Below are 3,268 nucleotides of genomic sequence, written 5' to 3'. Positions count from 1 at the left end.
TCAGGTGAGGTGGAGAGTCAGTCAGGGAGAGTCAGGGAGAGTCAGGGAGATGGAGAGAGGGAAAGTGAGGTGAGTTGGAGAGTCAGGTGAGGTGGAGAGTGAGAGTCAGGTGAGGTGGAGAGTCAGTCAGGGACAGTCAGGGACAGTCAGAGACAGTCAGGGAGAGTCAGGGAGAGTCAGGGAGAGTCAGGGAGAGTCAGGGAGAGTGAGGGGAGATGGAGATGGAGATGGAGAGAGTGAGGTGAGATGGAGAGAGGGAAAGTGAGGTGAGATGGAGAGTCAGGTGAGGTGAAGTGGAGAGGCAGGTGAGGTGAGGTGGAGAGTCAGGTGAGGTGGAGAGTGAGAGTCAGGTGAGGTGGAGAGTCAGTCAGGGAGAGTCAGGGAGAGTCAGGGAGAGTCAGGGAGAGTCAGGGAGAGTCAGGGAGAGTCAGGGAGAGTCAGGGGAGATGGAGATGGAGAGAGTGAGGTGAGATGGAGAGAGGGAAAGTGAGGTGAGATGGAGAGTCAGGTGAGGTGAAGTGGAGAGGCAGGTGAGGTGAGGTGGAGAGTCAGGTGAGGTGGAGAGTGAGAGTCAGGTGAGGTGGAGAGTCAGTCAGGTGAGGTGGAGAGTCAGTCAGGGACAGTCAGGGACAGTCAGGGACAGTCAGGGACAGTCAGGGAGAGTCAGGGAGAGTCAGGGAGAGTCAGGGAGAGTCAGGGAGAGTCAGGGGAGATGGAGATGGAGAGAGTGAGGTGAGATGGAGAGAGGGAAAGTGAGGTGAGATGGAGAGTCAGGTGAGGTGGAGAGTGAGAGTCAGGTGAGGTGGAGAGTCAGAGTCAGGTGAGGTGGAGAGTCAGTCAGGTGAGGTGGAGAGTCAGTCAGGGACAGTCAGGGACAGTCAGGGACAGTCAGGGAGAGTCAGGGAGAGTCAGGGAGAGTCAGGGAGAGTCAGGGAGAGTCAGGGAGAGTCAGGGGAGATGGAGATGGAGAGAGTGAGGTGAGATGGAGAGAGGGAAAGTGAGGTGAGATGGAGAGTCAGGTGAGGTGAAGTGGAGAGGCAGGTGAGGTGAGGTGGAGAGTCAGGTGAGGTGGAGAGTGAGAGTCAGGTGAGGTGGAGAGTCAGTCAGGGAGAGTCAGGGAGAGTCAGGGAGAGTCAGGGAGAGTCAGGGAGAGTCTGGAGAGAGGGAAAGTGAGGTGAGATGGAGAGTCGGGTGAGGTGAGGTGGAGAGTCTGGTGAGGTGAGGTGGAGAGTCTGGTGAGGTGAGGTGGAGAGTGAGAGTCAGGTGAGGTGGAGATTCAGTCAGGGAGAGTCAGGGAGAGTCGGAGAGAGTCGGAGAGAGTCAGTCAGGGACAGTCAGGGAGAGTCAGGGAGAGTCAGGGAGAGTCAGGGAGAGTCAGGGAGAGTCAGGGAGAGTCAGGGGAGATGGAGATGGAGATGGAGATGGAGATGGAGAGAGTGAGGTGAGATGGAGAGAGGGAAAGTGAGGTGAGATGGAGAGTCAGGTGAGGTGAAGTGGAGAGGCAGGTGAGGTGAGGTGGAGAGTCAGGTGAGGTGGAGAGTGAGAGTCAGGTGAGGTGGAGAGTCAGTCAGGGAGAGTCAGGGAGAGTCAGGGAGAGTCAGGGAGAGTCAGGGAGAGTCAGGGAGAGTCAGGGAGAGTCAGGGAGAGTCTGGAGAGAGGGAAAGTGAGGTGAGATGGAGAGTCAGGTGAGGTGGAGAGTGAGAGTCAGGTGAGGTGGAGAGTCAGTCAGGGAGAGTCAGGGAGAGTCAGGGAGATGGAGAGAGGGAAAGTGAGGTGAGTTGGAGAGTCAGGTGAGGTGGAGAGTGAGAGTCAGGTGAGGTGGAGAGTCAGTCAGGTGAGGTGGAGAGTCAGTCAGGGACAGTCAGGGACAGTCAGAGACAGTCAGGGAGAGTCAGGGAGAGTCAGGGAGAGTCAGGGAGAGTCAGGGAGAGTCAGGGAGAGTCAGGGAGAGTCAGGGAGAGTGAGGGGAGATGGAGATGGAGATGGAGAGAGTCAGGTGAGATGGAGAGAGGGAAAGTGAGGTGAGATGGAGAGTCAGGTGAGGTGAAGTGGAGAGGCAGGTGAGGTGAGGTGGAGAGTCAGGTGAGGTGGAGAGTGAGAGTCAGGTGAGGTGGAGAGTCAGTCAGGGAGAGTCAGGGAGAGTCAGGGAGAGTCAGGGAGAGTCAGGGAGAGTCTGGAGAGAGGGAAAGTGAGGTGAGATGGAGAGTCTGGTGAGGTGAGGTGGAGAGTCTGGTGAGGTGAGGTGGAGAGTCTGGTGAGGTGAGGTGGAGAGTGAGAGTCAGGTGAGGTGGAGAGTCAGTCAGGGAGAGTCAGGGAGAGTCGGAGAGAGTCGGAGAGAGTCAGTCGGGGAGAGTCAGGGAGAGTCAGGGAGAGTCAGGGAGAGTCAGGGAGAGTCAGGGAGAGTCAGGGAGAGTCAGGGAGAGTCTGGAGAGAGGGAAAGTGAGGTGAGATGGAGAGTCAGGTGAGGTGGAGAGTCAGGTGAGGTGGAGAGTGAGAGTCAGGTGAGGTGGAGAGAGAGTCAGGGAGAGCCAGGGAAAGCCAGGGAGAGCCAGGGAGAGTCAGGTGACATGAGGTGAAGTTGAGTCAGGTGAGGTGAAGTGAGGTGGAGAGTAAGGTGAGGTGAGGTGGAGAGTGTAGGTGGAGTGGAGAGTTAGGTGGAGTGGAGAGTGAGGTGAGGTGAGGTGGAGAGTGAGGTGAGGTGGAGAGTGAGGTGGAGAGTCAGGTGTGGTGAGGTGGAGAGAGGGAAAGTGAGGTGAGATGGAGAGTCAGGTGAGGTGAAGTGGAGAGGCAGGTGAGGTGAGGTGGAGAGTCAGGTGAGGTGGAGAGTGAGAGTCAGGTGAGGTGGAGAGAAAGTCAGGGAGAGTCAGGGAGAGTCAGGGAGAGTCAGGGAGAGTCAGGGAGAGTCAGGGAGAGTCTGGAGAGAGGGAAAGTGAGGTGAGATGGAGAGTCAGGTGAGGTGGAGAGTAAGGTGAGGTGAGGTCGAGAGTAAGATGAGGTGAGGTCGAGAGTAAGATGAGGTGAGGTGGAGAGTCAGGTGAGGTGAGGTGGAGAGTCAGGTGAGGTGGAGAGTGAGAGTCAGGTGAGGTGGAGAGTCAGTCAGGGAGAGTCAGGGAGAGTCAGGGAGAGTCAGGGAGAGTCAGGGAGAGTCAGGGAGAGTCTGGAGAGAGGGAAAGTGAGGTGAGATGGAGAGTCAGGTGAGGTGAGGTGGAGAGTCAGGTGAGGTGGAGAGTGAGAGTCAGGTGAGGTGGAGAGTCAGTCAGGGAGAGTC

This window comes from Lissotriton vulgaris, unplaced genomic scaffold (assembly GCF_964263255.1).
Source record: "Lissotriton vulgaris unplaced genomic scaffold, aLisVul1.2 SCAFFOLD_462, whole genome shotgun sequence".
In the NCBI taxonomy this organism is placed as follows: domain Eukaryota; kingdom Metazoa; phylum Chordata; class Amphibia; order Caudata; family Salamandridae; genus Lissotriton; species Lissotriton vulgaris.
This window is presented reverse-complemented; position numbering follows the sequence as displayed.